Source organism: Sceloporus undulatus, chromosome 4 (genome assembly GCF_019175285.1).
Source record: "Sceloporus undulatus isolate JIND9_A2432 ecotype Alabama chromosome 4, SceUnd_v1.1, whole genome shotgun sequence".
In the NCBI taxonomy this organism is placed as follows: domain Eukaryota; kingdom Metazoa; phylum Chordata; class Lepidosauria; order Squamata; family Phrynosomatidae; genus Sceloporus; species Sceloporus undulatus.
In genome coordinates this window covers 14639259-14661633 of record NC_056525.1, presented here as the reverse complement: position 1 = coordinate 14661633, position 22375 = coordinate 14639259, and the positions used below count along the sequence as shown (strand labels likewise).

General features: G+C 41.1%; 1 protein-coding gene across 10 annotated transcripts in view; it reads left to right on the top strand.

Moving 5' to 3' along the window:
* CDH4 (cadherin 4) overlaps positions 1-22375 on the top strand; it is a 1166202-nt gene that overhangs the window by 565090 nt on the left and 578737 nt on the right. The gene's annotated exons all lie outside the window — the stretch shown is intronic.

Genomic DNA, 22375 nt, shown 5'->3' with positions numbered 1-22375 from the left:
ATTCTAAAAGCTGAGGTGGAAGCTGCAATAAAGGAAATGACAAAAAACAAGACTCCAGGAACAGATGATATTCCAATTGAACTGTAGAAGTCCACATTGACAGAGTCAATTCTAGTGCTAACCAGCATATGTCAACAGATAGGGAAAACAAAACGATGGCGAACAGATTGGAAGCAATCAATATGCATCTCCATCCACAAAAAAGGAGACACGGGAGACTGTAGCAGCTATAGAATTTAGCACTAATTTCCCATGCAAGCAAAATCATGCTCAAAGTTCTGCAACATAGGTTCCGACCATACATGGAGCAATAAATCCCAGAGTTCCAAGCAGGGTTCAGGAAAGGAAGAGGCACCAGGGATCACATCATAAATATACAATAGCTAATGGAACATAGCAGGGAATTCCAAAAGAAAATCAGCATATACTTTATAGACTATAGCAAAGCTTTTGACTGCATAGATCATGAGAAGCTATGGAACATCCTTAAAGACATGGAGTGCCAACACATCTGATAGCCCTGATGAGGAATCTGTACTCTGGACAAGAGGCTACTCTCAGAATAGTACACAGAGAAATAGAATGGTTCCCAATTGGCAAAGGAGTCAGACAAGGCTGCATCCTATCACCCTATCTATTCAATTTATATGCAGAATATATTGTAAGGAAAGCAGGCTTGGACATGGAAGAGGGAGGAGGAAGAAATATCAACAATCTGAGATATACTGATGACACTATAATACTGGACAGAAAACCTTACAGACCTGGAACAACTGCTAAGGAAGATCAAAGAAGAAAGTACAAAGTGCAAAGGCAGGCTTACTGTTGAACATAAAGAAAACAAAAATAATGACTACGGAGAACTTACACACATTCAAACCAGACAATGAGGAAATAGAAATAGTAAAAGAGTTCTCATATCTGGGATAAAGCATTAATCGGAATGGGGACTGCAGCTAGGAAATCAGAAGAAGATTAAAAATGGGGAGAGCGGCTATTAAAGAACTAGAAAAGATCCTAAAATGCAAAGACATACAACTCAGAACAAAAGACAGAATCATACAAGCCATCCTATTCCCTATTACCATGTATGGATGTGAGAGCTGGACAGTCAAGAAAGAAGATAGGAGGAAAATCAACTCATTTGATATGTGGTATTGAAAAAGAGTGCTGAGGATTCCATGGACAGCCAAAAGGACAAACAAATGGGTCCTAGAGCAGATCAAGCCAGAAATATCCCTAGAAGCCAAGATGACAAGACTTAGACTGTCATACTTTGGACACATGATGAGAAGATATAAGTTGGAAAAGACAATAATGTTAGGAAAGGGAGAAAGAGAGGAAGGCCATATGTGAGATGGATGGACTTTATTAAAGAGACCATGAATATGAGTGTGCCAGAGCTGGGCAGATCAATAGAGGACAGGGAGACCTGGAGATATCTCATACATGGGGTCGCCATGGGTCAAGATGGATGCGAAGGCAGTTAACAACAACAAAGTCTTCCAGAAGCCACTTCTGAATGTGTCTGGAATGTTTTACTTGAGAGAATGGTACAAAGGATTGTGGTGCCATGCTGGTATTGATCTTGTGAAAGGCAGGTTTCATAAGGCTGTAGTATGCAGAGCAAAGTGTTATGTCATGCTGGCAGTGCATATGCTGAACTGTGGTATGGCTTCAAGCAGGTCAGCAAAATGTGTGAGAAAAACAAGGCACCACAAAGCAATAGTAGGGCTTCATGGGTCATCACAGATGCTCCATCACCTTAAAGTGCAAAAACATTTGTAGGAAGCCTATCCGGTAGCTGTTTGCATGCCAATACCTAAGGGCTTCAGATGCAGCTTCTCAGGGAAAGATAAAACCCTTAGGAACAACAGAAAAATGGGGGATCCTTGGAAAAAGCAGGTGTCTCTGTTCCAGTCCAAGACGTTTTTCTACAGCAGCCCTAATCCCAGGCAGAGAAGCCTATCCAAGGAGGGGGTTGGGATGATTGGAATGACAGCAGCCAGGACAAAGTCAGGAATGGCCCACCTTCTTGCTGCAACTGAGAAAAGTCAGTTCTGCCACACCTCCTCCAATCTGGGCCTCAGGTCTTTCAACCACTGATCAGTCTGGGGGGGGGGGGGGGTAATCCAGGAAACCCAAGGCAGTTGCACCACCAACATGACTATGGCCCGGCAAATTGCTCCATTTAGAAGCTGGACCTGAGAACTGCAGATGGAAAGCACAGAGGGCTCCAAAGTCAGCTCCAGTCCAAGGGCCAGATCCCGAACAACTTTACCTTCTCTTGGTGCCCAATCCTGCTGACAGCAAACTTCAGCTCCAGCAGCATCCCAGTTGGTAAGGGTGTGGAACTTCATCTGGAAGGGGTGTAGCTCTGGCTAAACAGACGGAAGTCAAGGATGCTTCAGGGAGGCAAACCTGGATACTTATATAAAGTACAGTGGTACCTCGGGATACGAAATACCCACGTTACGAAATTTCCGGGATACGAAAAAATCCCATAGGAAATAACTGTTCCGGGTTACGAAGGTTATTTCGGGTTACGAAGAAAATTTTGGTGCTTTTCGGCGCTTTTTCGCACGAAATTGCGGCTTTTCCCCATTAGCGCCTATGGCATTTCGGCTTGCGAATGCTTTTCGGGTTACGAAAGCGGCGGCGGAACGAATTAATTTCGTAACCCGAGGCACCACTGTATAATGAAGAAGTTGGCAGCCACATGATAGTCAGACTGGTTCATGCTGAGTCTAAATTACAGTGGACACATCTATGAGGAGATATGGTCTTGTTGATAACAGCTCTCTCGGTATTTGTTGGGCACCATTTCCTATCAGCCCTAGCCAGCCTGACCAACAGTGTGAGATGATGAGATTTTTAATTCTGCACAATCTGAAGAGCTGAATGTTCTCAACCTCTGGCTTAAAGTCTACAAAGCAGAGACTTAACAAAACACCTTGTTCTCATGTTCTTCCTTTTTAAGAACACTATTGTGCTCCAGTGGCTCAGTGCACAGGCCTGGAGCTTGAATACAAGTCAAAGGAATATTTTCTAGCTTTGGCTAAAAAGTTCAGCCTTTCTCCTGCAAAGCAAAAGATTAATGAACATTTTATCCAGTGCATATGAGCTGCCGATCAAGAATATTTTCAGCAGTACACCCGTGATATGCAGCAGATAGTGCTGACAGAAGCTAAAGTGAAATGTCATACTTTTCAGATCTGATGCTCTGTGGAGTTGGAATCGGGCCTGCAATGCCTTCAGAGGCTGACAGCTAAATCCTTCACTTGCTTGGCTTCCAACATATGGCACGAGGCAGGGTGTGAAAGATAAATTTCTTTGGATAGGTGCAGAAAATATGGTCAGGTTTTTTTTTTTTTATTGCTTGGCTTCACAGAAAGATCAAAAATGGGCCCATGTTGTCTAGGAGCAAAATAAGAATTCTTTGAAATCCTAGCAGCAGATTGTCAAAGTTAATGATATGCGGCTGAGACTGGCTTGGAGTGATTAGCAGTCTAGGATGCAAGCATAACTGTAGCTGCCTAGGATAAAAGAGGGTTAGGTCATTCTGGCTTGTTTTAAAGGCTGGTTCTTCTCACATTCAAAAGGGACATTGGGAAGCATTTCAAGTGGCAATGGCTGAAATCCTGTTGATGTATTGTTGTTGTGTGCCTTCAAGTTATTTCCAGCTTATAGTGACCCAAAGCCGAACCTATTATGGGGTTTTTGTGGCAAGATTTAATCAGAGAGGTTTTGCCATTGTTTTCCTCTAAGCCTGAATGTCACTTGCTCCAAGTCACACAGTGAGTTTCTATGGCTGAGTGGGGATTTTAATCCTGATCTTTCAGACCTCTCATCCAGCACTCAAAAGCCACTTCACTATGCTTTATATTAGTGTGCATGCATGTGTCTTCATGTTGCCTGTCAATTTATGGCAATCCCATTAATTCCAAAGGAGTTTCTTAGGCAAGGAATACCATGAGATGGTTTTGACTGTTTCTTTCCCTGCAACATAGCCTATAGCACCTGGTATTTGTTGGTGGTCTCCCATCCTTATACTATTAAATTTATTTATTATATTAAAATATTTATACCCTACTCTATAGAGAGAGATCTCAGTGGACTTCATAAATAGCATTAAAACTGGTTAAAAATAGGAAAATAATTTAAATAAGCTAAAACATTTTTAAAATATGAATTAAAAACAGACTTAAGCAGCTAAAAAAATTTAAAACTATATACAGGATGATTAAAAAGAATGTTAAAGCTGTTAATTGCAAACACATTTTTCATACAACTAGAGAAAAGGTTATACACAGACATCACCAGATGGCCAACACACACACACACAAATAGATTAAATAATTGGAAATAAAAATGGCAAAACTGCATACTGGTGGACAAGACTAGGCTAAGTCCTGATTGTGGCACGATCATGAACTACTCATATCAAACTAAAAGTAAAACTCAAGACCCCCCCCCCCCAAAAAAAATCTGGACTTACTGGGCAGCAGCTATGGGGAGAAAACTGAGGTCTGTTCTCCTGTTGATCAGGAGATGGCTGACTGACGATTCCATCTCCTTCTGCAAGTGATCTCCAATGCAAGAGGGAATTATGACAGAGGTCCTCCTTCTGATTCTTGCACCAAAGGTTACCAGCAGGAGGTGAATGGAAACATCAGTTAGCTGTATCCCACACAACAGGAGAACAGATCATTGTTGCTCAAAGCAGCTATTGCCCATTAAGCCCACATGGGAGGGTGTCTGGCTGGCAGACATAACTTAGCTATGTAGCAAAGTAGCTGATCTAGAATTGTCGCTGTAAGTTTGGGGGAGGGGGGAGACAACAATGTAGTCTACAGAAAAAAATAGATCCAAACAATTTACATGCTTTATTTTGCCTAAAAAAAAAACCCTTCGCCCACCATTCTCTTCTTTCACCCACATTCCCATTACTTCAGTGGTACTACTAAAATGTTTCTTTCATTAGTGCCAACCCTGGGTTGAATTTTCCCTCCAGTTTCACAAAACACGTTTGAATTTAAATGCAGCATGTGCTATCATCAGATTGTAGCATTTCCCTGTAACTCCTTCCTCATTGTATTATGCACCACAGATACATGTGTAAAGTTTTTTAACAGGTGCTGTATTTCTTTTAAACTGTACTGCTTTAAAACAGCTTTCTTCTTATTTTTAATGTATATTGTAAATTGTGTTTAGTGATATTGATTGTTTAATTACATGTTCATTATTTTAGTCCCTCTTCTCTCTCTCTCTCTGTCTCTCTTTCTCTCTCTCTCTCTCACACACAGAATGTTAGCTATATTGTATCTATTTTAATTTGTAAGATGCCTTGACTCCTGGTCCCACAGGAAGAAGGACAGGATATAAATCAAATGAAAAAGAATGGTGTCAACAATGTTGTTAACTTTATTGCATGTTATGGGAGAGAGGAGAGTGAATGCCACAAGGATAACTGCTGTAGGGAATAGCTTGGTTTTGTTTGCAGTGAATATGATGAATGGAAGGAATGGAACTGTCCATGGTACCTAGGAAGGCTTTTGTCTGGCTCTTGTTAATGACTTATACAGCATAACTAAATTATTCCTGCAAATGTCTTATGCTTTTGTTTTTTGTTTTGTTTCTTAAATGATTGCAGAGGTCAGACTTTTCTTTTGCTGTCAGACACATGACTAAAACTTCCCCCAAAAGCTTCCTTTTGCATGCTATGCACCTGTAGTGCTACCAGACAGATGGGTTTTGGGATTCTTTATATCATTGCTCCAAGCATCATGGCTAAAAGCTATCCAGTGATGTGAAAGAGTTAACTTTTAGTAGTGACCTTATTGGATACTTTTTTGGCAGTTTATGTGCCATTTGTGGCTGGGAAAAGGTATGAAGGCCAGGAATGGACTGTGGGTATGTTTTTGTTTTTCTCTGTTGCTAAGCTGCTTGGACAGTTTTCATAGCTGGCAGAGGATGTAATTGGGTCATACTTGTGCATTTTCTTTGCTTCTGCAATAGATAACTTATGGGAGTCCATTTTCCATTGGTCTCATCTTGGGGGGGTGCACCTCAACCCAAGGACTCCCCATATTTCCAGCAATGTAGACTGAATTTGATCATTGGCTGAGAGTTAATCTAGGTAAAATTTGTTTTGGGGGCAGTTTGACTATTGTTCTTGAAGGACTGCTGAACTTTGTCAGCAAAAGGGCTGTAATGATTCTCAGCTGTGTACCATCTGCTGCATTGTCTACCACCAATAAAGTTTATGCTATAGCAGTAACATGGTGCTGGAAGAATCCTTGGAGAGGCCCAGAACTGCAACCATTTATGGAACAAGACCCCCCCCCCTCTCATATGGTTATTTAAAGGTCAGTGGAAAGAAAAGGGTATGGTAAGATAAAAATGCACAGCTATGTGTCTGTATCCGGATGCACAACAATGAGGCATTGTCTGAAACCTCTCAGGGTTACCTTATGGTCCTGGAGTAACATATTGCTCTGCACCCAGCTACAGGCACATAGCTGAACTTTTGTCCACCAGTACCTTCCTCCCTTCTCTACTGACCAGTAAATGGCATGTTTGAGGGCTCATCATGTACAAATTAGGTTTGGGGGGTTGAGAGAGGACTTGGGTTGTAGTTCCACTTTGGCAGAAGTCTAATCACTATCTCCTGATGCAGGATCTAGCTCCCCACCCCCTATTTTTTCTATTTTTTAAAATATCTATCAGAACAGAATTTCTGGAATATTTAGACCTTGCCAAAAGAGTAAGGAAAAGACTATGCATGCCTCTTCAAATATTTAACACTGTTTTACATCTAAAAGGATTGTTCTAACTGATTGGATCATCTGATTACTTATCAGATTGGCTGTTTGGATTTTCCCCAGCTGTTTAAATAACAGGAGTTATGTTCTTTAGCCAAAGTAATATAGATAATTAAAAGACTTCTTATGAGCTCTTTCCATCTCCCTGTCTCTTGGCTTTCTTGGTGCATGCAAATGAGCTGTTTGCCCTTACTGTTGTGGAATGCAACTCTGATGATATTGGCTGGGGTAGTTTTGGCAAGAAACAGTTCTGTTCATTTAAAATGTAGTTTCAAAATAAATAGATAAATAAGCAGGACTTGCTGTTGTAATGTATAAAGACTGTACAGCTGCTCCTTTTGTCCTTTGGAAACAATCAGTATGATGGTCAAAGAAATTAGCCCTGCTCAGAAATGACCATTATGGAAAACAGGGGATTCACCCTGTGCTGGATGGGGTTACACTTCCCCTGAAATCTGCATTCTGCAGCTTGAGTGTGCTTTTGGACTCAGATCTAAGCCTGACTGTTCAGGTCTCAGCAATGGCCAGGTGTACATTTGCACAGTTAGAATTAGTCCACCACCAGCACTTAGTTAATTCAGATCTGGCTGTGGTGTCACATGCCTTGATTGCATCTCAACTGAACTACTGTAATGCACTCTACCTGCCAGGCTGCTGACCAGGTCTGGGTACAAGGACTGTGTGACCCTCTTATTGAAACAGCAGCATTGGCTACTCGTCTATTTCCGGGCAGAATTCAAAATACTGTTTTTGATCTTTAAAGCCCTGCATGGCTTGGGTCCAGATTATCTAAAAGACTGTATCTCCTTATAAAAGCCAGGAGTTCTTGTAGCACCTTTGAGACTAACTAAAAAAAGTAATTGGCAGCCTGAGCTTTCATATATTTAAGTCTACGAAAGCTCATGCTACCAACTTCTTTCTTTAGTGCTACAAGATCTCTCTACATACTGATTCTACAGGCTAACATGTCTATATCTTGAATTCTATAAAAGCCAGGGTGTGCATTAGGTGTGCAGGGGATGGCTTTCTCACAGTCCCACCACCATTGCAGGCACAGTTGTTGAGGATTTGTAAGAGAACCATCTCTGTGGCTGTTCACAGACTGTGGAATGCAGGAAGCAGCTCCTTTTTGCTCCAGGGAACGGGTGCCCTTTCACCGTCACTGTGGCTCTTCTCCACTCTCACAGCGTGCAGCATTTGGTCGCTGCACTGCAGGAAAATTCCAATGCTGCCCTACATCTGGGTGGGCAGCACGAGACCAGATTGGGGGCACAGTCGGGGCATAAGGCATGCAGTTGCCATGTCCCCATGCCACGCCCAAGCAAGCTCTTATTGCTGGTCTGTTTTGCCCCTATATTGTATACTTGTTTTAAGTGTTTTGACTTTTTTAATCATGCTTTTAATAATGGTATTTCTGACTTACACTGACCCTATGGTGAACGTATCATGGGGTTTTCTTGGCAAGATTTGTTCAGCTGAGAGAGTGTGACTTGCCCAAGGTCCCCCCCAGTGTGTTTCATGGCTGAGCTGGGAATTGAACCCTGGTCTCCAGAGTCATTGTCTAACAATAATACTGATGTTTCATTCTCTTTTAATTTTATAATCAATGTTTTAAATGTGCTTGAGTTTTTTTTAAAACTATTGTAAGCCGCCTTCGATGCCACTTTGGGAGAAAGGCACAATATAACTGCAATAAATAAATAATAAACTATGGAGATAACTTTGTTAGAAGCAATCTTGGAGTTGATGTCCCAGAATCCCTTTGCTTTCCTTTGTCTTGGAACATGGTAATTCTGGAGGAGGTGGATGAAAATGAGACATAAAAGAATTCCCAGTAAGGCATAATGAATTGTACAAAAATTTAAAGTTAGAAGGCAGGTTGGATCAGAGGTGTAACTATGGAGTTTGGGGAGAGAGATGAAAGCATTTCCTCAAAATAAGAATTCTATGTTCCCAATGAAATTTTCCTTCAGTCCCCACATTTCTAATTTTGCAGCAATTCAAAACTTCAATCAGATATTTAGAAATACAGTTTAGACATCCAAAGATATAGGGCAGGCAAAGTTCCCAAAGGACTATGAATTCAGCAAAGGTAAGAGTTTTAGCTGTGGATTGTTTTCAGTGCCTAACTCTCTGCAATGCTAGAGATTTGGAGACTGAAGGACTGGGGGGGGGATTGTTCTTTGGAAAGGCAATGATATCCCCCCCCCACATAACTACATCCTTGTGTTGGGCTCTGGTCATTCCAAATGAGAATGGTTGTTTCTGAAACTCTCCTTCCATTACCGATGAGAACCAGTGGTTCCTACAGCCACCAGAGATGTCTGATTCCTTGTGAGTTTGCTGCATAAGCATAGCCTCTGACTTGAGTTGAAAAGGGCAAAAAAGTATAAACATCTCAAAGGAAAACTGAAAGCAACATATGTACGTTTGTCAAACATGCTAGCCTAAAAATTGAAAGAAAAAAAATACAGTGGACCCTTGTTACACGCTGGGGTTTGGTTTCAAGATCCCCTGTGGATAACAAAATCTGTGTATGCTCAAGTCCCATTAAATATAATGACATAGCAAAAAGGTGTTCGTTATAAAAAATGGAAAATCAAGGTTTGATATTTGATATATATATATATATATATATATATATATATATATAAACATTTTCAAACCATGGATGCTTGAATCCGTGTATAAAAAAATCCATGTATAAGAAAGGCCAACTGTACTTTGGGAGCAATGATGGTAGAGAGATTTTTGGAGATTTAGTGAAGAAAAGTAACTTGTCCATCCTCTGTTCTGAACATTCACCTTCACATAATTGCTTTCTGAACTGGAAGTCCATATGTGCTCTTCAGAGATCCATTTTTTTCTTTAAGCATCTACTATCATTTTTCATTAAAATATTAACTTGTCAGCCCTGCCAGTTCGCAAATCATATGCCCATAAAATACGCTTCTGTTTCCTGTTCTGTGCTACCCAAGGAGGAACTTGCCAAAGGGGTTAAGACATCAACATATAAAATGGAAACCAACAGCCACAGAAAGCAACTGCTAAGGGAAAGCAGTTTATGTAGGAGGTTTTTTAATTTAAAGTGTGAAACCCCATGCTTTCTGAGTGTGCAATTGTTTGTCACAGACATATATATTTTAGTGCTTCCAATTTGAGATCACCATATGGAGGAACCATAAAAGCTGTTAAGGTTGCCAGGGCATAATCCACCAATAATGCTGCAATGTACAGATGTCCTGGGAGTAAGTCCTATTCACTGCAGTAGGATTTACTTCTGAGTCAGTATGTATAGGACTGCACTGCAAATTATTCTACATAATCTCTTTTGAGAGGAATAGGTTTATATAATCCCTCTTTATTTCTATGACATTAATCCAGGAAAAAGATTTTGTATATCAAGCCCACGTGCCAGTTTATGGACATTTGGGAGCTTAGTGGTGGTGATCCAACAGATTGGAACTAAATGGAGCACATGGGGCTTCCCTGTTGTCTGGTATAGACAGAAAAGGAGTCACTTGTATTCATAAAGAGATAAGAACCAATGGGAACTTGTACAAATGGGATCCTCTGGATCATGGTCAAATATGTATGTTTATTTTAAACATACTGAACCATCAATATTCATAACAATTTACATACTTGTATTTATTTATTTAATTTATATGCCACTCTTCAGCCACAAAGATTCTTAGAGCAGTTTACAGATTGCTAATTTTACACTTCCCTATCCTCAGGTTTACAATCTAAAAAGACATGACACAAAAGGAGAAGGAAATGGCAGTGGGGAAGGGGATCAAGTCCAGTGAATACTGCTGGTTCTTCTCTCCCTCCAAGGCCAGGATAGTGGCAGATGGAATAGAGGAAGGGCCTTTCATCTGCCTCTGGGACTAGGCATGGTGGAGCTATGCCTGCTTCTTCTTTTCCCCCCTCTCCATACTTCTAAAGGCCAAACAAGAGAAGTCCCTTTCCTTTATGGTCCTTTATGTCTAAACAAATAATATTCAAGATCTGCTTTCATACATCCCTTTCTGTTTTGAACTGATACAGGCACATGGAACACTGACCTTTTCTCAGGTCAGAATATTTGTCCATTTAGCCCAGAGGTGACAATCATATGGTCCTTCAGATGTTGCTAAACTGTAATCCTAGCCAATATAATCAATGATGAAGAATATTGGGAGTTACAATCCAATAACATCCTGAGGGACACATGATTCCCAACGGTAATCTGGTTGATCATTTACTGTGGGTTTGCTTAAAACCTGAGAGTAGGATTTTACTTCGCACTTGATCCTTTTAGCTAAAGATGCTGATGGTCCAATCTGGGACCTCCTTAATGCCAAATGTGTCCTCTTCCACTGAATTCTGGTTACTCCTCCAGCAAATGCACTTCCATATCTGTTCATTTTAGCCAAGACATCCCTGCACATACTGAGAAGAAACTGAGACATGCAGTAGGAGACATTCTCAGCTTACATTCCACTTTAGCTGGGCTCTGTAAGTATTTATTAATAATGTACAAAAAGCATGGAGGGCAGCTGTGTGACTGAGGATCAATAAAACAGCTTCCAAGAGAATCCACAACTCTAAGGAACTGGAGGTAGCTGAGCAGCAAGCTGTTTGACATTAAAATGAGCTGTCACCCCCTTTCTGCATTGAAACCATCAAGGTGGAGATCTACATGTTTGACTGGATTTCAAAAGGGGCCCAGTTCCTCCTGTAAATTCCTTCCTTACCCATTTGACTCACACTTCCTACTGTCTCTTCCCTATCAATTCCAGAGGAAGATAGAGCTGGTGGTGGTTATCGCCATCTTCTTTTGCCTAACTGGCTGGCTGGTAAACTTCAGCTTCAGCACGGCCAATGTATTGGCCATATATTGTTGAACTACAATTCCCACAATCCCTCACCACTGGTTGCAGTGGCTAATGCAGACTGCAGTTCAACAATGCCTAGGATTCATCTGCCCCATGCCACTGTTTTAGATTTTGCTTTGTGAAAGCAGCTTGCATGTTAGCAGTACTAGGCTAACAGACTGACCTAAACAGCGTACTTTGCTTAGGTTTCCTTTCATTAAGTTTGCTTAGAACTGATGAAATACAAAACTTAAAAGATGAAAGTCTGCATTCCAGAAAAAGAGTGCCATTTACTTATTAATTATATTGGTATCTTTTCTTCCAATTAGTTCAGTTGGTTCTCTCCCTCCACAATTTATTCTTACAAACAATCCTGTGAGATGAGGTCAGGCCCAGGGAGAATGAGCAGCCAAAGTTCACCCAATGAGTTTTATGACTCAGTAAGAACTGGATCCTGGATCTTCCAAGTCTTCATCCAGTACTCTAACCACTCCCCTTCTTCCAGTCATGAGAGAGAGAGGTTCTATTTACTTTTCATGCTCTTTTGTTTCTTCTCAGTAGTGTATATGCTCGGGTATATGGATGGTCTACAGTGTGAGTGTGAAATGCTGCACAAGAGCCTCTTCCCCAGCTTTGTCAGTCATCTGTATTTTAATGGACTAACCAGTAGATTTCATTCATAAAACAAGTTACATTGCCTATAAACAGAAATGAACAGCCTTCATCCCAAGCTAGGGATGCCATATCCCAGCAGCTCCTGGGACAGTCCCGTTTTTGGAGGAACCGGGCCTGTCCCAGCCCGGTTCCCCCCAAATCCTGGCTTTGGGCCCGGGCCCACTCATGTGGCCATTGCCGAAGCCGCTAATGCGGCTGGCCGGCCACCCACCTCCTCCTCCTCCTCGGCAGCCGTCTGATTCCACCTCTATACTCCATGATAACATGGATAGAGTAGTTGGATCCTCCTCTCCTTTTTCTAAGGAGGTCTCATTCATTTCTGCTTCCAATTTGTTCCTTCCACTACTTCCATGTGTCGGTAATGTTAGCAGTGATGAAAGGTCATTTCATCTTTGTTGTCTACTTATATAGTTATACATGTACAAGACCAATAGTTTATCCATTCAAGTAATGTTTCACAGCAACTTTGTGGGGGGTCAAGCAAATATTTCCCAGCTGTGCTAAGAGAAAATATTGTCCGGGAATGCTGCCAGCAGACACTTGACAGTGGCTGATAACAGAGCCTTAGCACAGTGGAAGTGAAAGTAAAGCAGACCTTGCAAGGAACCAGTCTGAGAGCAGTCCGAGAAAACAAGCCGAGTTCAGAATTCCAGAAGTCCAAACGTTCCAAGAGTCAAGCCGAAGTCAGGATACCGAGAAACAGCGTTGGTCAAACAGTCCAAGGTCAAAACAGCCAAGAGATAACAAAGTCCGGTCCAAGGTCAAGGTAACAAAGAATCCAGATACTAGAAGCTAGTGCTAGCAGCAATCACGCCGAGAGATCATGCAATAAACTCTAGCAACCAGCATTAGTCTCTCTCCCACTTAAGTAAGGGAAACTCTCCCTCGTGTCACCTGAGGCTGGTTGGCTAATTGCCTCTCGGCAATTCTCTGTGATCTGCGCCTGCAAGCACTCTCAGCTCTTCTCTCTTTGAAAGAAGGCACCTGCATGCAAGCTTCGTCCCCAGAGTCCCCACTAGGCAGTGGTACCATAGAAGGTCTCTCTTCGGCACTAGGACCTGGTTGAACTTCCTCCTCTGGGGTTGGAGGATCACAGCTGGGACCTGGCAGGGCAGGAACAGCACCTGGTGTTGCCTCAATCAGCGCTTGCTCTGGAGGAAGCTCATCCTCCTCCTCATCCTCCGAGAGCTGATCTTGGCTGGCCATGACAAATATTTAATTAGAGATGTTGTGGGTTGATGCTTTTCTACTTATGGTGACCCCATGAATTTCTTAGGGCTTTCTTGGGCAAGGAATACTCAGAGGTGGTTTTGTCAGTTTCTTCCTCTGAAATACAGCCCACACCACCTAGTATTCATTGGCAATCTCCCATCCAAGTACTAACCAGAGCTGCCCCTGCCTAGCTTCCAGGATCAGATAGGATCTGGTTTCCTTAGGGTATTTAGGCCCTCCTAATCTATGACGCAGGACAGACCGTCCAAAACGGACGGTCTCCCGGCACCTAGTTTTCATCCGTGGGGGAGCCACAGCCTCCAAACCGCAGGACTTTCCAGCGGATCAAAAAGAACCCGCAAAAAGCGGGTTCTTCTTGCAACACCATTATAACGTCGCAGTGCACCAATGGCGCACTCGTGATGTGCGGATGCTATGCTTCTGGCACGTAACAATGGTGGTGCCCATCTGTACAGAGTGCTGGCATTTTGACGCCCTCATCACATGTGAGGGGTGAGGGGCGTCTAGAGGTGCCACCCCTCGCACGTGACGAGGGCGCCCTATCCCATCCATCTGGACCAAGCCCTATATTAATCAGAAGCACCCATTTTTGAAAATTTGGAACCACTAATGAAATACTATTTTTGTGGGTCATCACAATTTAGAGTACTCTGAAAGCTATTGAGACATGTCTGCTCTAAAATCTGATGGCTGTGTTTTAATATGACCTTTTAATGACACTTGGGCCCATTACAGATGGGCACCCTAGGACGGACTCAGTCCGTGATAGGGTTAGAAAGGAGCATCTCTTCCAGACGCCCCTAACCCTAGCACGGACTGAGTCCGTACGAAATGGTGGCGGACGTTCCACATGGCTGCTGCCAGCTTGACGTAGCGGACGCTTTGCGTCCGCACATTGCGCCCCAAATATGATGCCGCGAGTGCATGACTAGCGCCTCATGGCATCACATCCGGGGCCCAGGAAGGAGCGTGATTTTCGTGCTTCTTCTTTGCCGCGTCCGGGAACCGCGCTGTTTGGCTGCTGCGGTTCCCAGATGTTGCAACTGGTGGCGGCAGCAGACTGCCGCTTTTCGGCGGTCTGTAACCCACCATAGAATCTGAATTGCTTTGATGCCTTTTGTTTATGGCTCTAGGTGAAATCATAGGTGTTATGATGTTAATTTGAAAAAATAGGAATAATTATTCTTTTCTTAAAGGATGCAGTTATGTGTAATATGATGTAACTATTACATTTTTGAATGTTTCTTTTACAGTGTTTCAGCTGTGTTTAATGTTACAGTCTTTAAATACATTGATAGTTATCCACTAAAAACTGTTTGCTAAGTCCATTGCCATCTTAAGCAAAAACAGAACAAGAAATGGCTTTTTGCAGCTGTGTCTTGTGCTACTGAATTGCAAATGGATTAGGAATGTATGTTGTTGCCATTGTTAAAAATGATCAATCTCTTCAGTGTCAGGAGAGACGTAGTAGCTCCTATCTCATACAGGTGACTATTTTGCAGCCTTAAGAATAGGCCAGGAAGGGACTTTTGCATGCACATAACAAAACAGAGTTTTAATAATTCATCTCTGAATGCTAGCAGAATACATTTAACTGATCATCTTCCTGAGATTGCATAGGCAAGCTCTCTTAGCAAGATGATTTCTTCATTTGCTGAGAAATTTGAGGAAAGCCAGAACAATATGTTTATGCCAAAGGTCAGGTGCCTCAAGTTCATGAGAACATTTAACATTTCTCTATTGCTCTTACTAAAGGAAATGACAAATATAAGAGACATGTGAATTTAGCTACAGTCAGACTAATGGTCAAAACCCAATGCAGGGTCCCTCATCAAAAAAATTAACTCCCAAGCTGGATTCATGAATGGAGTACCCAAATAAGCAGCAGAATTTTGTTGGGTAATAGAAGGATTCTCTTCCTTTCTGGTAAGTCCTGAGTTCATTCAGCTTATTGTGATTTAAGTCTGGCTTGGGCAAATGAAGAGGGTATATAAGCCACAGTTCCTATTTTCCAGCTCTCAGATTTTTTGCAGGCCACACCCACACATTTTCCTGAAATGGGTAGACCCAAACAAGAGCTGTCTCTCAAAAACAGTCTTTAAAAATGAGATTGTTTCATGAAGGCTTCTGGGGTGTGATTCTCCATTTGATAAGGAAGATCTTTCCTCCAATAACGGGGTCTTCAAGTGTGCATTGTGGGCATTGGTGAGCTGCATGATATCCATGGGCCATACATTTCTCACCTGTAACATCCTTGTCAATGATGGTCAGGATCCCATTGTCTTGGTTCAAATGGGTTTGCCCAAAATAAGCTAATTTGGCCAATTCAGATTTCCTTATTTTCTTATTGCTTTAAAAAGCCCAATGATTAAGTTATACGACTATCTGGAGACTGATATGTTAACCTATCTGATAAAGAAGAAGTGCTTGGATGACTTTAAAAAAGAATGGGAACCATTGATAACATCAAGAAGAACAGCAAGAATGGCAACCAAGGATTGTGATAGGTTTGGAATAGATGAACTTCTAAATATATAAAAGAGGTATGGATACAGTTTTGAAAAACAATGTGATTCAATGATATAAACAAAACAGTGGTAGGTATATAAATATAATGGGAATCTAAAAATACGTGTTTCTGAAGTAAGAAATGATATAATAAAGAATAACAAGGAAGTCTTATTTGTTTTGTTTGTTTTGGTAATTGTTGGTGCATGGAAGGTGGTGTTATGTATGACTGTGTGTTTTTATATGTTTTTGTTAATAGTTTTAATAAATACAATTAAAAAAAAAGCCCAATGTCTCTCATTAATAATTAAGCAATAATTGAATAATTGAAATTGAAGGCTTTCATGGCCAGCATCCATATTTTTCATGGGTTTTTCAAGCTATGTGGCCATGTTCTAGAAGAGTTTATTCCTGACATTTCTCCAGCATCTTCAGAGATGCCAGCCACAGATACTGGTGCAATATCAGGAATAAACTCTTCTAGAACATGGCGCATAGCTCAAAAACCCCACAAAAAACTAATAATGGCAAAGCTTGGAGGCCTCCCCATCCCTCTTCTGATGCCACATTAGTTTACTCTCAAAGGGAACAGAGATGGGGAAGCACATATGCACACATGACACCTAATTATGGATTTTTCTGAGTCTTTAATAGATGCTTCTTCTTTTTCATCTTTCACTAGCACGTGCTTCTAGTTGGATAGAGGTGCTTTTAAAAGGCCCACTTGCCCTAGCAAATTGCAATTCCTAAGGTATCTCTGTGTTGGGAATGTCCTGTTGGTCAGGTTTTAAGCTTAACATAAATATCTTCTTCTTTGGGCCCTCCCAAATCTAGCCAGAAGTTGCTGTAAAAGTTTTAATGAAAGGGAAATACATGCTGCAAGAGTTAAGAATATTACATGAATGGCATTGGGATACTATCTTCTAACACAGTGCTACTCAAAGTGATGGTACATGGACAACTGCCAATCCATGACCAGTCAGTTGCCAGTCTACAGCAGGTTTCCAGAAAAGTCAGTGAATATTATAATAATATGGGGAAAACATGATAATGGTCCCTTGTGCATGGGGTGTGTGTGCCATTTTGCCACATCTGAATTGTTCTACCACACACCTGAGGTAACAGGTTATGTTGCAGAGACACAAACAAGATATGTACATATGTAACATTGTCCTCCGATAGTTGGAACAGTTTAGTAGTTCTTCGATGGAACAATTCAGTTCATATATTGCCTGAAATGGTCACCAATCTGGTTGTTGGAGATGAGAGCATGGGTAGCGAAGGGTTTGCACCTATCAGTTGCTCCTCCACAGAGGTGTGTGTGTGTGGGGGGGGGGGGGGTTGAGGGATAGGTCTCAACATTTTGTGCATTGTTGAAACAACACCAAAACCAAGATTAAACTTCAATAACATTTAAAGGTTAGAACTCCCAAAATAAGGCCAATCTGTTTATCCTCTTGCAGACACTGAAAGACCACAGTAAATCCTGCCCTCCCAGGAATGACCATTTGGCGAGGTCTTGCTTCAAAACAGTCTAAATTTAGAATTAAATGCAGAAGTGCAACATCCCACCTCATTTCCTATTTCCTTCTGTCATGCAGAGCTGTGTTCGAAACATAATCATTTCTTCTGGTGGAGCTTTAATTATATGATTTACAGTTCTAAAATTAAATATGCATATGCCAGTAATAATAAGAGGAAAAAAGGAAGGGGGAAAACTTGTTTAGCTAATTCTAAATTAATCCAGCTATCATGATGATTGGTGGGGGGGGGGGGGGGGGGGGGGGGGGTTGCAAGTGACACATAAAGGCAGTTTAAGACAATACAAACAAAAGATTGCTAGCTGTAATTTTCCTCTTTAGAAAATCAGTTGTGTGTGTGTGTGCGTGTGTGTGTGTAGACAGCTTTTTTGGTTAATACACAGTAACTTGTAATCTCATAATTGTGCTTTTACTGACTAATACAAACATATTTACTAAAGCATATTATTTCCAACTTGAAATTGACATAGAAAAAGGGAAAAAATAGCAGCATTTCTCTTACTTACTAGAGAATGCACCATTCTATGTAAGGTCTGTAAAGATGGAAGGAAATCTCAAAGGACTGGAGTCTGAACTCTTCTCAGCAGATACAGAACAGAGTGCAGAGCTTGGAAAAATTTGTTGGATCCCCAGAATCCCCAAACCAGCATTGCCATGAAATATACTGTCTTGGGGATTTTGAGAACTGTACTTTTTAAAAAAAAGTAGGTGTTCCATGCTCTGATGGGGTATGAATCCCAGATGGAATGTCTGTTCAAGTACAGTTTGTAACCATTTAAAAATATCAGGATTGTTTGGATTACTTTGTAGGAAAGAAAGAAGTTGCCTTGTGCTAGCTTTGACCATAGGTCTGTGTAACATCAGAATGCCTGCTCTTACTGACAGTGGCTCTCCATTCAGACATGTAGTCCCTTCAAACTAGAGGTTCTAGGGGCCGAATGTGGGATAATGTGGATTTCAAACATGTGCACTATCTGTGAGGTCCACCCTGCCTCTTCCCTTACTTCACAACATTTTCAAGAAAAGTAATAGGTAAAACACATTTCTGCACTCAGACAGATGTCTAATTATCATTTAATACAAATACCTCATTATTTCTGCTACAAGTACACTTGTATTCAACCTTTCTAAGTGGCTCAGAGTAGCATATATAACCCCAACCCAATTTATTTTCTCAGCTTGTTCTAGTGGTGGTGTTGTGTGCCTTCAAGTCATTCATAGCTTATGTGGACCCTAAGATGGCATAGAGTTTTCTTAGCAAGATGTGTTCAGAGGGGATTTGTCTTGGCCTGATGCTTAAAGAGTGTGACTTGCCCAAGGTCACCCAGTGGGTTTCCATGGCTGAGCAGGGATTCAAACTCTTGTCTCCAGCATCATAGTCCAGTGCTCAAACCACTACTCCACACTGGCTCTTTCTCACCACCCCTCTCCCGGTGAATTCAGAACAAGGGCTACAAGATTACCATCCCTGGCCAGGGAGTTGCATTTGAACTCCCCATGAAAGTTTGTGACTCACAATCTGAGCATCCAGTGTCTACATTCTCCCTTTCCTATCTCCAAAGCTCTAATTCTTTGGCATCTAATTTTTCATGTACCTCAGCCTTAACACTGGGAAAATGAATAAAAAAATAATTAAATGCTTTCTATTGATCATACAGAATGAATGTTTTGATGTGTGATAACACCCAGAAGAAGAGATCTGGCACAGAACGGAATACAAAATATGAGAAATGGGCAAAAACAGAGTCAGGATCCAGATGTTTTCATCATTCACTCCCGTCAGATCAGAGGTCCCAGCAAAGCAAGTTATTATTAAGGCATTACAGTCACATTCAGCAATGTATATGGAGGTTTATTTGTGTTGCTTGACCCTATTGGCAGCCTGATTTTACAGTAATTGTTCTCCTTTACACAGAAGACTGTCACTATCTTGATTTAGCTCTGTAGGAATTAAACATGGGCAGAGAAAACAACTGTTTATAATTATACACATTTCGCATATCTGTACTTGCATCTATCAATGCTTGCATCTATCTGTGCTTGCATCTTATTACACACAAAGGCAGTTTTGTTGTTTTGAGTCCTCTGACTGGAGTGCATTCAGCAAATCTAATTATAGTGATGTAAATTTGTGAGAGGCCCAGCATCTTTGCATATACTTTGCATTTCCAACTCCTCCTCCCATCTATCTCGCCACTCCCTGCCTCCCCCCACCCCTCTAGAAAGTGCTTTGAAAGACTTTGCAATTAATCTTCAGTTTTACTTGATTGGAATTTATAATTCTTGGCCAACATCTGTCATTGGCACTATAAAGCAAGTGAAATCTACAACATTTAGTACATCTTTTGAGGATTCGCTTACATCCCCACCCGCCCCTTTCCTATGCAAACACATACGCATACACAGATTCTGGTAGTAAAGATAGTTGGCAATTTACATTTAAATCATACCGAATCAAAGAAAACCAGCTTCCTTAGTCCATTTTTTTTTTAAAAAAAGCATAGTGAGACAGTAATTGTTGATGTGTTTAAGATAAATAGGAAACAAAACAATCCAATTAAACTATCATTCCCCCCCCCGCCGGTCTTTCTGTAAAAATGGATCATCTTATCAAGCACGTCTGTTAATTCTCTAGTGCATGATGATGGCCTTTAATTTATGGGGAACATGCCCAAGTTGTAACATTTTGTGCATGTTAACTCTGCTCTCTGGCAAATATCTGACAATTGTATGTGTGTGTTTTTGTGTGCCTTCAAGATGTTTCTGACTTAAGGTGACCCTATCACAGGATTTTCTTGGCAACATTTGTTCAGAGGCTGTTTGTCATTGCCTTCCTCTGAGATTGATATGGACATTTTTTTTTAAACTGGGGAGCTATGTTGTCATCTCCTACAACCAAAGAATCATGTAATCAGAGTTGAACGAGACCAAAAGGTCCATCCAGTCCAACCCCATTCAATGCAGGAAAACACAATCAGAGCAGTCTGTACAGATGGCCATCCAGCCTCTGTTTAAACACCTCCAAAGGACACCCCACCACTTTCTGAGACAGCATATTGCTCTGTCAGATAGCTCTTACTATTAGGAAGTACAGCCATTATGAATTGGATTCTCTTTTCCTGTAGTTGGAATCCATTGCTCTGGGTACTGTTCTCTGTCACTGCAGAAAGTAAACTTGCTCCATCTTCAGCATTACATCCTTTCAAATATTTAAATATGGCTATCATGTCACCTCTTAATCTTCTCTTCACCAGGCTAAACATATCCAGCTCCCTAAACTTCTCCTCATAGAATATACTTTCCCATCGGATGTCACACCCACGCAGCATGTTTTGTTTAAGTAAATGAATAAAAACATTGTTGCTTTAAAACAATGCAAATGGATGGCATCCCTTGTTCTTCTGCTGAATCACACACCCAGATGCCTGGAGAAACCTGATTTGGCTTTGGAATAAGGTAGGTGTTCCCACATACTTAACAGAGTGAGCATGATAAGTTTAAAGGGAAACTGGTTCACCCTTTCTCTCTCTCTCTCTCTCTCTCTCTCTCTCTCTGCTCCTGGTATTGCAGCAAATTCAGAAAAAGCAGGGATGGGGACCCTTGGGTGCTGCAAAGATGGCCACAACACCATGTGTAGCTCAAGGCTACCAAGGCTCACTTCTGATCTAAACATCCATATATGTCTGCTGGGGTGGGTGGGGTGTAACAGAGTTTCCTTTAGCTCTCCTATTAAGATAATGAACAGAATTGTCTTTTTTTAATTCCAACCATTATAAACGCATTGAATCAGTTGTTGAGTGATCCTTGTGTAGATAAATTCCTTTAAGACTAAGATTAAGGTTCAGGTAAACATCTTGCTATAATTGTAGTAGGAAAAACACCTTGTAGTGTTCCGTTACAAAATGGCATTATTTGAAGGTTTTGTTCACACTTTCCTCTTGTATAAGGTTCTCCTAAATATCATAAAGGCACCAGATCCTGCCTGATCTTGGAAACTCAGCAGGGTCAGCTCTAGTTAGTACTTGGATGGGAGACTCCCCGTGAATACCATATACTTGATCCTATATTTCAGAGGAAGGCCAAAATTACCTCTGAGTATTCCTTGCCTAAGAAAACACTACAAAATTGATAAGAGTCACCATAAATCAACAAGGGACTTGAAGGCACAGGTGCATAATGAGTGTCTGTGTTTTTTATATCTGAGGAGATAGACCAAGTCCAAGAAAGCTTATGCTACAATTTCTTTTGCATAGTTAGTCTCAAAGGCACCACAAGACCCCTTAACATACTGATATTCCAGACTAACACAGTTATGTCTCTAACAGCTTGATTTGACTGCAATGAATGGACTTTGCTTTGCTTCATCTGACTTTATCAGCCATTACTCATTTCCTCAGTGACCTAAGAATGGAACAGTTCGCACTAATCAGGGTAGACCAGGGTTAGGCAGAAGGTTGATCTAGATTTTCTGGTCAATATCTGGGTAATGTGTTGTAGATCAGCAAGGATTTCTGATTTCCAGGGTGTTTTGTTTTTTTGTTTGTTTTGTTTTGTTTTTAAATGTTGGCAACAACAAAATAACTTTCCTTTCCCACAGCAGCAAAAATGTACTTTTTGAAATATAGACACGTTACATTAACCAAGACTGTATTTGTGTGTGGAAAGGAACAGTAAAGAATGGTAATAATAATAATAATAATAATAATAATAATAATAATAATAATAATAATAA